The sequence below is a fragment of the Dunckerocampus dactyliophorus genome, chromosome 5 (genome assembly GCF_027744805.1).
Source record: "Dunckerocampus dactyliophorus isolate RoL2022-P2 chromosome 5, RoL_Ddac_1.1, whole genome shotgun sequence".
Lineage (NCBI taxonomy): Eukaryota > Metazoa > Chordata > Actinopteri > Syngnathiformes > Syngnathidae > Dunckerocampus > Dunckerocampus dactyliophorus.
In genome coordinates, this window is record NC_072823.1 from 19498588 (window position 1) to 19512869 (window position 14282).

At 40.3% G+C, this 14282-nt stretch overlaps 1 protein-coding gene across 1 annotated transcript in view; it reads right to left on the bottom strand.

The window, feature by feature from the left end:
- The window catches only part of LOC129181178 (semaphorin-4B-like), a 53954-nt gene extending 39905 nt beyond the window's left edge, over positions 1-14049 (bottom strand). The window contains exon 1 of the mRNA XM_054775967.1: positions 13380-14049. The gene's annotated coding sequence lies outside the window, so the exon portion shown is untranslated. The remainder of the gene's footprint in view (positions 1-13379) is intronic.
- Positions 14050-14282: the final 233 nt, after the last annotated feature.

Sequence of the window (14282 nt, forward strand, 5' to 3'; positions counted from 1 at the left end):
GGAGGCTTCAGTGCTATTCAAAATGTTTTTACCTCCTGTTTTCCCCTTCCGTCACACTCGACACGGTTGGGAACACAACAAAATTATGGGGCTTGCATTGATCCCCAGGCTGGATGATTTAATGGCTGACTGGCTGTTCTATTTAAGCAGACAAGCATAATAAGGGGATTAGCAGCCTATCAGATGACAGAGTTTAGTGTGCTGGGCTGCAGGTATACGGCTAAACCACCAATATCACATGATTTGATGAGCATTGCACAAATGCATAAATAATGTGGTCCATTCGAAGAATGTACAAAAATGGTAATGTTTAAAGTCATAACATTTGCACCAGAGATTCAAGACATTTCAAGACAGATTAGAAGTGAACTTCAATAAGGGGCCCTCAGAGCACATGTACTACTTTGTTTGCAGGGAAAGAAGCCCACCCACTCGTGTGGGTTGGAGATGCAATCTGATGCAGCCGCACCGCACGCAAACCCCCACAGCTGGAGGCATGTAGGTGGGAGCTGATGTCACGGAGAGATGGAAGTGAAATGATCTGTTTCTGGAAAGATGAGACACGTCACACTGACATTTGAGCTGGTAATGTGTTCTCAGATGGCGACATGAGGTGAGAGTCGGTCCAATGCGTCACAACCGCACGGACAGGAAGTGCTTCATGATGAATCTTTTGTGTTATGTTTTGTGTTATGTTTTGTGTTATTCTGCATGATGCAAATTAAAAAAAAATGTATTCAATAAATATAAAACATTGAAAACTTGCCCCCCTTGTTAAAACATAACTTAACTGAGATTAATTGAGATCTATCAGTCTGGAAAAGGTTATGAAGCCATTTCTAAAGCTTTGGGACTCCAGCAAACCACAGTGAGAGCCATTATCCACAAATGCCAAAAACATGGAGAAACAGTGGAAAACCTTCCCAGGTGTGGCCAGCCAACCAAAATTACCCCAAGAGCACAGCGACGACTAAACACTCCACAACAACATCCAAAGAACTGCAGGCCTCACTTGCCTCAGTTAAGGTCAGTGTTCATGACTCCACCATAAGAAAAAAAACTGGGCAAAACGGCCTGCATGGCAGAGTTCCAAGACAAAAACCACTGCTGAACAAAAAGAACAAGCCAGAACACATCTTGATAATCCCCAAGACCTTTGAGAAAATACTCTGTCGCCTGACAAGACAAAAGTTCAACTTTTTGGAAGTTGTGCGTCCCATTACATCTGCTATAAAAGAAAAAGAACATCATACCAACAGTAAAATATGGTGGTGGTAGTGTGATGGTCTGGGGCTGTTTTGCTGCTTTAGGACCTGGAAGACTTGCTGTGATAAATGGAACTATGAATTCTGCTGTCTACCAAAAAATCCTGAAGGAGACTTTCCGGCAATCTCTTCGTGACCTCAAGCTGAAACGAATTTGGGTTCTGCAGCAGGATTGTCCAAAACACACCAGCAAGTCCACCTCTGAATGGCTGAAGACAAACAAAATGAAGACTCTGGAGTGACCTAGTCAAAGTCCTGACCGGAATCCTATTGAGATGCTGTGGCATGACCTTAAAAAGGCGCTTTATGCTGGAAAACCCTCCAATGTGGCTGAATTACAACAATTCTGCAAAGATGCATGGGCCAAATTTCCTTCACAGCGCTGTAAGACACTCATTGCTAGTTATCGCAAATGCTTGATTGCAGTTGTTGCTACTAAGGGTGGCTGAACCAGGTATTAGGTTTAGGAGGCAATCAGTTTCACATCGGGGCCAAGTAGGATTTTTTTCTCCCTTAATAATAAAAAGTCTCATTTAAAAACTATATTTTGTGTTCAGTTGTGTTGTCATTGATTAATATTTACTTATTTTATAATTAATATTCAAATTTGTTTGATGATCTGAAACATTTAAGTTTGACAAAGGTGCCAAAAATAAAGAAATCAGGAAGGGGGGCAACACTTTTTCACACCACGGTAACTACTATTTTCTATACCGCTTCTCCTCTTTAGGGTCGCGGGGGTTTGCTGGAGCCTATCCCAGCTGACTTCGGGCGACAGGCGGGGTACACCCTGGACTGGTCGCCAGCCAATCGCAGGACACATATAGACAAACAACCATTCACACTCACATTCATACCTATGGACAATTTAGAGCTGCCAATTAACCTAACATGCATGTTTTTGGAATGTGGGAGGAAACCGGAGTACCCGGAGAGAACATGCAAACTCCACACAGAAATGCCCAACGGAGATTCAAACCCAGGTCTTCCCAATCTACCACTGTAACTATTCTCTATCAAATTTATTTTTTTGTTAATATTTTTGGATGTCTAGAACAGATTACTTGCATTTGCATTATTTCCTACGGGAGAAATTGTCTCAGTTTTTGTTTAAACTTTAGGAACTAAGACAATAACAAAAACCGAGGTACTAGTGTATTTTCCATTTTCTATTTTCCTATGGGAAAAATAACTTCAGAATAAACGAAGCAGAGGATTAAATTGTTTTATTCATGATATAACTATAAATGATAAGTGGCTGAAAAATCAAGTGTCACAAAAGCAAAGATCCCCATAAAAGCATAAGTATATTGTACAAGAGTTAAGAGGTTTCCACAAGAGTTTCTCTACAGTTTACAATGTACTGTATGCGTGTGATGGCATCATCACATATGCAGGCACAAAATAAATAGGACAAGCATGAAGAATGATCACCACTGTGATTTCCCCGAGTATTTAAATGCAAGTACCTGTAAGCTTTGCAAATGCGCTCTACCACAGCAGAATTGTGTGCCTGAACTGGGCAGGCGGATAAGTGCCAGAGGAAAAAAAGGAAGATCTGCAGCGATGTGAGCCCTGCAGCCACTCACACTGCACAGAAAACACTGTGTCTTAAAATATCACGTCTTCGAGCCGACAAGATGAATTATTCACATATTGCTATCTACAGTGCCTCTCTTTCTAAAACATCGTCCCTGCTGTCCTGTCCTGTCCTGTCTGTCAGCCCTGCACCGTGTCCTTTTCTACCACATGCAGGAGGCTTTTAGAACTGTGTTGCACTGAGCAGCCACTTCTCCACCTCTATTTGCGGAGCCATATAACAGTCAGGAAAGGAGTGGCAGACAGATCACAATGTACATTTCCACATGACATCACTATCATCACAGGTAAAGTGGAGGGAAACCTCTCACAAGGAAGCTGCACCATCTTTGAAAAAGGAAGTGCAGTACATTCAGTATGGACAGCAGTGCGGTAACATTAAAAAAAAGTTAAACGAGATCTTGAGTTGAAAATTGGCAAGTTTGGATCAAATTATTGGATTTATTTACTACATAAAATGCACTACCTTCAGCTTTTGAAAAAGGAAGTTCAGAACATTCAGTTTAGATAGCACAAGTGGTGCAACATCATTTTAACAAATGACAAGAAAATTGGAAAAAAATTGTACAAAAATGCAGTGAAATATTTTTTCATGACAGATTTTTTTTTCTAATTGTGCCTCAGTTTTGTCCAATCAGTATCTTGATATCCTCCGCCTAGAGGTGGGTGGATTATCTCACACAAAGGAAAATATTTACACAGATTTGTAAACAATATTTGAGATATTTAAATATTTTGTGTACATAGAAAATGTTTTAGATGTTTGAGTTCAGCTTTTCTCACGCTTTGAACCCTGCGGCTTAAACAGTGATGCAGTTCATTTGTGGACGCGTTCTGGTCTCACGACATCTTGTGTTTTTTAGAATAGTTATTTTGTTCTTTGTGCATTTGCTCTCATCATTAGTGATGTGTGAATCAATATCGTTGACTTATTTTCCAATTCGATACTGAATTAAATTCGGGCTGGTATCATTGATACTGATCTGACACCTATACTTTGTGTAAATACACCTCACGTGTCGGGTAAAAGTAGTGCATTTCATGAAAACTATAAGACATTAGAGTAATATAATAATTTACAACTGCATAACATTTAGACAAGGTCTCAATAATTTAGCTGGTTTCCAATGTGTTCCTGTTAATGATATACACATACCCCAAATGACTGAATATCAAAGTATCAATATTTTTTATTTGAGAACCAATTTTAGAGGCTAAAGATCTGGTATCGGAAGTATCGATATTTTAGCATCAATCCGCACATTCACTACTCATCATGAAGGATGCATGAAGAGGTGCATGTGATGCACTTTCAGGTTGAAGGCGATTGATCTCGGGCAGTGGTTCTTAACCTGGGTTCGATCGAACCCTAGGGGTTCGGTGAGTCGGTCCCAGGGGTTTCTGTGGAGCCTCCGCCACAGAGGTTAAGACACACCAGACCCATCGTGTCAATTTGTGATGACACGCCGCCGCTTAGCCATCACTGGCTGCAGATAATCACATTACATTGCTTGCCTTGGCCAATCAGTGCTACGAAGAATTTAGCGTGCTCATGGTGCGTTCCATTTGTACTTGGAAGTCAGGATTTCCGAGTTCCTAGCGGGAACACCCGACTGAAACGCCCCCTGAAGTCGGAATGTTCAACTTGGAAGTCAGAGCATCCACACCACCTCTGAGTTTACAATCAGTGATGGCTGCCTCATGTGTAAACGATAAATAATCAATAAATAATTCATAAAAAATATTGCTATACTGTGAAGTTTTTCTGACTTGGCAACTGGAACGTTTTTAACTTGGAGATCACGTCACTCTCACTCCGACTTCCCAGTTCCGAGTACAAATGAAATGCACCATCAAGTAGTCAATGTGTGACTAATGTGCTAGCACGTCGTGTGATTTCCTTCTTAATATTTGAATCCATACTAACTATGTCGAGCAAAAAAGGAAGTGGTCGGACAAACATGTACAGCACGGATTCACATGTATCACGGACCGTGATGGGAGTCAGCGTCCTGTCTCTGTCATTTTGTGCGCCAGTAAACAAACATATACCTATGTCTTGAATTTGAAAAAAAATTATATTTTATTTTTCACTAAAGAAGGGTTCGATGAATGGGCATATGAAATTGATGGGGTTCAGTACCTCCAGCAAGGTTAAGAACCACTGATCTACGGGCTTTTGCTCGGGTCTGCCCGTGGATCTAGGCAGCGTGGAGCGGTGTTCAGGAGGCCCACTATCACTGGCAGGTTTCAGCGGGCTGGACTGCTGCGTGCTCAGAAGGACAGCACGGGCTTGGGGGCTGATTTGCCACTGGGCGGGCGTGACGCTGGTAGCGACAACGCAAGAAGGAAAGAGACCGGCAGCATGTCTGCTGAGGGGATTGTGGGGCTGTTCGAATCCGACACTTGAAGAGGGCGACTTTAGTGGTTTTAGTTCCCAGGAGGAGGACAGCGATTGCGTTTATATTTTTTAGTGTTTTTAAATGTATTTTTAAGTCTTAGTGCCTAATTAGAATTAATTAGGCTCTACTATTAATAACATGAATTCCTATTAATAACATCATCTATGGATCTATCTAATAAAATTGATTAAACATAGAAGAAATGTCTATGAAAATAATACAATTGTTACTATTGACAGACTTTGGAAGTGTTGTTAAAAGTGTGAAATCACTTTCACCAAGGTGATGCTTTGCTTTAAGTTCACTTCCCACCTAAAACGTTTACTTGCGCTGCAAAACAACCTCAGGCTTGTTTTGAACTGAAAGCTCTCTGAACTTGGGAAAGACTGATAAAAAACTATTTAAAGTATGTGAATGTTGCAAGCTGTTTATCTATAAGCAAAAAGAAGCCCCATAGAGCCAATAAAGTAAGTTTGATTGTCTCTATAAAAGGACAATATTTATATTATTGTAGTTTGCAGAGTTGTAGACTGTACTGCATCATACAGAGAGCTGTTATTGTGTATGTGGGGTTACAGTATGTATAAAGGAACATAATGCGGAATTACTGTACAGTACAGTGCAGCACAATCTATTTTGGGGGCAAAATGTCCCATGGAGCACAAAGTTTTAGATGGCAATGTGAGGCGTGGGCATGGTGGGTGCTTGGGAGGGTGCTAACAGGTGCACCCACACTGAGGCTCGGTGCACTGTTTATGGATGTGTCATGGAATAATGAGATGCCAGTGTTGCATCCATCCTCATTCATAATTGTGATGTTGGGCAGAGAAACATGCATGCCACACTTCCATTAGTACACATTGAAATTGTTCACAGTGGAAGCTCTCAAGTGGATTACCCTTAAGTACGTACAACCCATACAAAACATGGCTCTTAAGACCAACAAAACTTGGAGTTCAAACCCTCATCAAATGTGAAATAACACCTCAAGTATGCTTTTTTCTGCTGTGTTTATAACAGCCAAGAGGCTAAATGCGACGATGATAAAAGAACTGAAAATGATTGCAACGTAGGATAAGACCGATAAGACTTATCAGATGAGAATTAACAGATAAGACAGTTATAAAAAGTTGACTTGCTATCAGCAATCTTTTTTTTTTCATTTGAGAATTTTATTTTAATTTAGTTGTATGAAACGTTTAACAATGGTTTATTTCTTTTACACTGTGTAGTGGGTAAACCTTAATAAAAAGTGCAACACAAGTACGCTTGCTTTCAGCATTCTTCTGCTTCTTTTTTTTTTTTTTTTTTTTTTTACTTGGGTCAATATTCAGATTTCTGTTTGGTTTTGTTACATCCAATCAAATATTTCCCAGCATTTTTCAAACTAAAGGTACAGTGTCACCCTATCTCTATTCATGTCTTGTTTGCAGTGAGTCAATTAGATAACTGTGACCAGGGAGGTAGCAGAAATATCAGACGGCGCAAGTAGCACCATTAGCAAAGTAAAGGGGCGCATCCCGGAATGCTCTGTGATATCAAATCACAGAGGCGGAGGAGGGGGCAGCCTGCTAAACGAGGCCCGCCTGGAGGCTGGATCCATTAATCTTGCACTTGTGACAAGGAGTGCACAACAACAAGCTCAACCGCTAACGACAAGGCAGTGCGGTGTGCGACACCTTATACGACGACCCCCACCCCCCGAGGTCAAGTGTCAGCGAAGTTGTTCGCATTTAGCCTTTTATTATTAAACGTACAACAAGTGGGACAGGTGTGAGGAAAAACGGGGTTATGCAAACCCACCCTTCCAGGGCATTCTATCATTCCACTGACACACGTGCAAACATACCCTGCATGGTTTCCCCACGCTGGTTGACAACACTCAAAATCAAACACATAGCTTTTTAGCGTGTTTCAAGTAACATTTTAAAAAGACCAATTGAAGAGTCGCTGTGCATTGAGAGATATCTCAGAAACTTGGCTCTTTTCCACATCCACAGCCGTTTCCCACATCGTGGCACAGTGTAGGACTGGGAATAAACACAGCAGCCCGCTGTGCTCCCAGAATGCATGTTTGCAGAGTTCCCATCAGAGAGTACACAGTAATAGGACTCCCTGAAGGCCTGTGTTTAACCTTTAGGTTACAAGTGGCTGGCCACTCCACAGCACAGCCCCCCACCCGCCTCACAGAAAATTAACCCTTTCCTCAGCCATTTCTTTCCATCCGCACAGACTGACATTTCAAAGAGAACACATGACATAATGGAAAGTCAAGGACAGTTTAAGTTGAAGTTCAAGATGACAAGTTCTTCTTCGTGTGTTTATTTTAATAGTTTGACACAAATTGCTGCCAACAAAACTAAATAAATCTTAAAGAGTAGACTCCAAACAAACTGGTAGTAACTTACGTGTGACGAGTGACTATAATGGCAGTGATGCTCTTTTCTCCGTTTTTATTTTCACGGTCAACATCATCCGATTTCCTCTTCTCCGCTTGCAAACCTGGCTTGAGAATGTAGCAACAAGTAGAAAGATACCTAAGCTTCAGTTAGGACTCACTCAAGGCTCCAAATAATGGAACACTGAGGCCAAACGCAATCTCAAATGATCTGTTGTCGCACAAGTGACTGAGGTTTATGCTATATGCTTACGTCGTGTGTGGTGTCATACATGATACATGAAAAAGAGAAAATGAGTTAATCCTCTGATGATCGCTAAACTTAGGTTTTGTGAGGTACAGTGTTCCATCGCTCCATCGCGGTTCACCTTTCGCGGACTCTCTCGTTTGTTGTTTTTTTTTTTTGTGCAATTTTAGCATATGAACGCATTTACTGGCCGAGCCTGTCCCTTTAAGAAGAATTGTATTGCGGGAAGTTGTTGTAGTTCTGTGCTTTAGCAGGAAGTACATCCTAGTTGGCTGTAGAGCACTGTCAATCAATTTCCTTCGTGCCGTCTCCTGTTGTGGTCATGGCTACCAAACTCGCTAACAGTGTGCTAGCTGCTTGCTCGAAACAGAAGAAGCTAACTGTGTGAGGAAAATACGACGACAGGAGCAACAAGGATACAAAAATGTTACAGCCGACCGGTGCCACGATCACAGGAGTGAAATATGTGTGAGAAATACGCGTATAAAGTGTATGGTGAGGGGTTTTACAGCCTTAAGACATATATAATAATTGTAAGAAATATCTATAGTTGGCTACTTTGCAGATTTCACTTATTGCAGGCCATTTTGGGAGCTTATGCCCCACATGAGATCTTGTGCAATATACTGATGTCTAGTGGTGATTTGGAATAAGTGTTGCAGAAAGCCACAAAAAGATCAAGAAAAAGTAAAAGAATTCGAGTTAATCCTTTGATGCTCACTGAACTGATGTTTCGAAAGGTGCTTTGAGGTCTTGTGCTGCAAGCTAACATATTGTGTGATGTCACACATCATGGTGATTGGTCTTTTGAATAAGTGTCGCAAAAAGCAACAAAAAGATAAATAAAAAGTAAAACAAGTAGTTAATCCTTTGATGCTTGCTGTAATGAGGTCTCGTGAGGGACGCTGAGGTCTTGTATGCTTGTATGTCTTGTGTGACGTCATACATAATGGCGACTGATCTTTTGGAGTTAAGTGTCACAAAACCCCCCCACAAAAAGCTAAAGAAAAAGCAAAAAACAGAGTTAATCAAGTAATGCTCGCTGAACTGAAGTCGCGCGAGGGACGTTGATGTCTTGTGTGACCTGCTGATGCCTCGTGTGAGGTCGCAATATTAGTTGTTTTGAATAAGTATTAATGAGTTAATGTTTTGAGTCTTACCGACAATGGTTCAGACACTGAAGTTTTGTGGGACTTCAGGTGCACATTTTCCCAAGTATTTTGGTTGAATTCTGAATTTTGAAAGCTCAGAGGCATTCAAATTTGCAGCGCCCACGGGAGCATGTATAAAAGCACTTATTTAATGTAATTCTTTTATGTAATATAATGTATAGTCAGCACTTAGCCTTGCTGCTTTTTTGTTTTATTAAGTCGAGTCAAATGATGTGCTATTCTCTTAGAGGAAAACATATTCCGTATCACACTATGCACCTTGATATTTCAGATCAAATAAATGACATCATTCATCTCCGGAGGGATTTCGATTGCAGCACAAAAACTAAAATTATGCTTGTTATCAAACCCTCGCATTGAAATGTCTCCCTCTTATGGAGTCAACCTGACAACAGAAGCGGCGCGCTGGAGAAGGGTCCTTGGTATGTGCTGACAACATGGAATCACATACAGTAACAATGGTGCCAGCATATGTGATGAAAGACAGTACGATTTATTTCTTCTATGTCCTTTTCAATCCTGTGGACAGATTTAGTCATGTGCAACAGGTTGCCCACCGCTTTGAGCTGCTTGGCTACACACTGGCATATATTAATAGCATACAGTATATTCAGCAGACTTGATCACAGCAGTATTCCATCTGAAAATGGACTCAACGCGAGAATGGCCCTCAAGTAGCTTTCGCGGTGTCATGCCATGCGATACATTTCCACCTAGCCTGTATTTTCCAGCATTGATATAACAGGCAGCGTGCTTTACCAACCAGCCAAAGCATTTGTGACAGCATCACACAAGCGGCTCATTGTGGAGGCCGCCAGCATCCAGAATGCAACTGCCAGCTGTTTTCTTTGTGGATCACAGCAAAGGAAAACAGCAGGCCAAGGTCAGCACAGACAGGCTTTTCTCCTGCAAGCGGACAACAACGCTCCATCCACGGGGAACTAAAACAAAAAGTCTCTGTCACATGGCTCGGATCATTATTCCAACACCCTAGTGGAGTCATCTGCCATTCCCAAATATTCAAACAAGCGTGTGTTTAGTGCAGCTCCAGCGGGCTCACGGAGCATTTGAGGGTGTTTGCGAGACTTATCGCAAAGTTCATGCACGGCAGCCTTTTGAGAGGGATGTCAGGCTGTCCTCAGTTTTCTATACAACATGTCACTAATGCCCGCTCTCCTCTTTTTGAACTATGCGCTAACAAAAGCACACAAACAGCACAAACCTCTGCCAAGGCTGTGTTGTGAAATCAATGCTGCAGCATCTTAATAGCAAAGGAGGAAAACAAAAAGATACAGAATTTCTTCAACACACAAGTGAAGAAAACAGAAACATCCAACCATCCATTCTCGATGCCGCTTATCCCCACTAGGGTCGCGGGGGTGTGCTGGAGCATATCCCAGCTGACTTCGGGCAAGAGGCTGGATACACCCAGGACTGGCCGCCAGTCATTGGCCGGGCACATATAACAACTATTCACACAAAATATAAACATAAAAACATTATTTTCATTTGGAATAAAATTACATTCTTATTACTATCATTAGTCATTATCTAAACCTATGACATATTTTAAAGGAAAAAAAATCTATCCATCGTACATCTAAGAGATTTATCAATCATGCCCTATTTTATTGCTGCCATAACAAGATTTGGTAATATTTGAATTCATTTGGGTTTATAGACAAATTTGAGATGTGATTTTTGACTTTTTGAAAAAAAATATTGATATTATCTTTAATAATGTCATCAATTTGTGGATTTACACAAAAAATTCATGTAAACCTGCTTGGAAGAATATTGCCACAATAATTAAGTAATATTTAACAAACATTCCTATTATTATTATTACTAGGGGTGTAACGGTTCAAATGGATGTATTGAATCGTTTCGGTTCTGCATGTTCGGTTAGGTCCACTTGGTACCGTTTCGGTTATATTTTATGCTATTTTTCTCATTAAATGTATTACTAGAGTGATCTAAGCGCTTCACGCGGAACTTAAGTCCTGGACGAGTTTCCGCACAAACACCTCTGAGTGTCGGAGACTACTGACTGAGGGGGAAGGACGCTAGTAGCTTGCAGGCGTGACAAATGGCATCATAGCAAATGCAAGCGAAAAACCTGAGCTGGAAGATCCTCCTATCTCACTACGGTCTCCTGTTTGGGAACACTTTGGCTTCCCTGTTAAAATTACGGATGGACAAAGGCAAGTGGATAAATCCACAGTTGTGTGTCGACATTGATCCACGGATATCGGGTATGCTGCAGGAAACACGTCTAACATGTTAGCGCACTTAAAGCGGCATCATCCGGAAGTGAATGTTACATCCACAAGAAAGAAAACCAGCTTAGTGCAAACACCGATAACTTCAGCATATAAACAACCTCTAGCAAGCAACTCTGACCGGGCCAAAGCAGTAACGCATGGTATTGGAGTTTTTATAGCCACAAGATTACATCCATCTTCAGTCGTTGAGAATGCTGGTTTTAAGTAAAGCCATGGAAAAAAATGATTAGACCACCCTTGTTTCTTCAGTGTTTTGTTCATTTTAATGTCTGATACAACTAAAGGTACCTTTGTTTGGACAAATATAACAATGGCAACAAAAATAGCTCATAAGAGTTACATTTTTTGGCAGTATAATGCTATAGCTATTCATGTACGAACTTAAGTGATTTTGGTTATTATCAAGAAAACCATGGAAGTTGCTAGATATCAGCTCTTAAATTCAACTCTTATGAGCTATATTTGTTATCATGATTATATTTGTCTAAACAAATGTACCTTTAGTTGTACCAGGCACTACAGTGGAGCAAAAAACTGAAGAAACAAGGGTGGTCTAATCATTTTTTTCCATGACTGTATATGATTAAAGTTCTTGAACCTTGCTACGGAATACCATCACGTCCTCACTTTAGCCAGAAAGCTGTCCGCTGTTTCACTTACGACAGATGGTTGGACTTCATGTGCACCAGAGAGCTATTTAACTGTAATTACATTTCGCCACAATGTTTAAACAATTGTTGAAATACAGTAGTTTATTTTATTGTAATTTTTCTATTTAAGAAAACTCAGAGTCCAATTTATTTGAAATATCACCCAAATGGGTCGCTTTTATTTATTTAAAAAAAAGTTCTGCTTGCATTTTTTTTTAAATAGACGCATTTTAAGTCATTTTTCTATGATTTTTTGTACCAAAAATTAACCGAAGCGAGCACTTCAAGAAACTGAACCGAACAGAAATGACATTTTAGTGTACCGTTACACCCCTAATTATTATTATCATCATCATTATCAAGTGTTTTTTTTAAATTATGAGATTTTCTTGAATTGATCAGTTTGTTGATTAACACCAAAATTTAATGCAAAACTGAATACTAACATATAATTAGAAAAAAGATTATTATTCGTATTATTATTATTATCATTGTTACCATTATAATATATACAGTATATACATTTTATTTATATTTTTACTTTTTTTTAATATACTGTACATACCAAAAACTAGAGCCAGACAGTTAAACTAGACAAAATGTAAACATTAAAATTTAAGCTGATGAAAACCCAACCAGCTTGGAACAGGTGGAACAGGAATCCGCAAAAAGATAGAATCACTTTCCTTGGGCACTATATGGGAGTTTTTTTTCAAATGAACGGTCTAAAGAATAAACCAGAACAGCGGAGCGGATACACATCTAGCCCATATTTATTATTGACAGACTCTTGACCTGCTTAATGACTTGGAACAAAGTTTTCCATTATGGTTTTACCCGTTTATCACCCACTCTGGCTGTGGCTTACTTTGGGTAACTGTATGAGACTGCAGGTGATAGATATGAACTTTCCCACCATCATGTCACCTTTTCAATCAGACAGCATCTTCACCACACCAGCATCCGTGTAGCCCACAGGAAGTTTCCATACACCTACTCTCTCTCTGTGAGGATGCATGTGGTTGCAACGTTCACACTGGGTCTACTAACTGATGACACACATGAACCAGTAAGCCAAATACATGTGAATAAATCTTAACAAGTGCAACATCATTCCTTTGAAATCAAGTACAAGGAAAAACACATTGCTTGTGATAAAGTCCTGAAGTCAGCGCACACTCACCACAAGACAAAGCTCCAAGCTGTCTTTCGCTGTAATAATCATTAAAAAAAAACTGACTGGACTGCCTGGCATCAGTCCAACAGGTAACCAGAACTGCAAGAGCACTCACATTAATTATTTATGAAGCCTCTACACGCACACTTTTAATGAGGTCTCCTATTATAACAGCAGTACTTACACTCTTGTCAGCCATGAACCCAAAACTCCTTTCTTCCAGCTAGAAACAGTCAACGAGAAAAATCCACAGAAAGCAGCAGTATAGGCTCAATGACAGCTCTGACTGAGCAGGTCCACACTCTACCCCGTTCTCTTCTCCTATCCGACACCGTGTGGTTGGACTGGGCTTGCTTGTGGTTCGTCAACGAGTGATGGGTCGTCCGCAAACGATCCAACTTTTTGAAGTGTACAAAGGGAGGAGGCTCTTCGGTAAACGAGCCGTTTTTTTCTCGTCTGTTTTACTGTTAAAGCCACACGTGACTGGTGAAAATGTATGGTGCCCTGTGTGTCAACACTGAGAAGAAGGAGGAGGGAGGGGTTACACAAAATGCACAGCCCACACAAACAGGAGGGAGGGAGATGAGGGTGAAATAATGTTGCTACATAATATGGGACTACGTGCTGGAGTGGTGAGGAAAATGAGCAGCAGGAACGAACCTGGAGGCTGCTTTGTCATTTGCATATTTTAATTTATGTTCTGTTGTGTGTGTTGTGTTTTGTTGATATTGTGTTGTTTCACTGTAAGTAGTTGGAAATGTACAAATAATACACACAACCAGATTGGGCCTTTTTTTCTAATTGAAATGGGTCTTTTTTATTTTATAATTGTTTTTGGAGCAAACTGTCCCATGTTGAGCATATACAGTAAACATAGTAAATAAAGCCATATAAATAATAAATAGTTAATATAATTGTATTTTTGAAATTAATTTAGCACATATTTGGCGAATAAATAAATTTAAGCAACAAAAAATGTGAGGAGCCATTTGGTAGCAAAAAGAACTGGCTCTTTTAGGGAGTCAAGTCAAATGAACCAGCTCCCTAAGACAAGCTGAAATTCCCATCTCTACTGTCAACACACCGG